The 384-nt window shown below is 39.8% G+C and overlaps 1 protein-coding gene and 1 pseudogene across 1 annotated transcript in view; both read right to left on the reverse strand.

The window, feature by feature from the left end:
* LOC119593182 (transcription initiation factor TFIID subunit 11-like) overlaps positions 1-384 on the reverse strand; it is a gene marked incomplete in the record, with an annotated part of 72,269 nt that overhangs the window by 18,793 nt on the left and 53,092 nt on the right.
* LOC119593222 lies at positions 251-350 on the reverse strand (annotated as a pseudogene).

Here is a 384-nt window from a genome sequence, read left to right on the forward strand (position 1 = left end):
CACAGTTAAAACATCGAATCAAATATAAATGGAAATATCTTCTGCCTTCCCATTTTCTTTGGCAACGTGCAATTTGGCTGTAAATTACGGCGGCAGAAAAATGTATTAGGTGTCAACAGCGCCTTGTCAGGGCGCGAACTCGCCACCCACGTGCATCTGTCCAGAGATGGAAAATTAGTTATAACACACTGTGTTTCTTTATCGAGACGAATATAACTTTGAAACAGAAAAGTGAAGCATAATGCGATTAAAAATGTTGGAACGCTTCACGATTTTGCGTGTCTCCTTGCGCGGGGCCTGCTAATCTTCTCTGTATCGTCCAATTTTATATTGTTTCTGCCGAAACAAGTACAAGATTTTACTTTCTTTTAGGAGATTTTGAAC

The sequence above is a fragment of the Penaeus monodon genome, chromosome 31, assembly GCF_015228065.2.
Source record: "Penaeus monodon isolate SGIC_2016 chromosome 31, NSTDA_Pmon_1, whole genome shotgun sequence".
NCBI classification, from domain to species: domain Eukaryota; kingdom Metazoa; phylum Arthropoda; class Malacostraca; order Decapoda; family Penaeidae; genus Penaeus; species Penaeus monodon.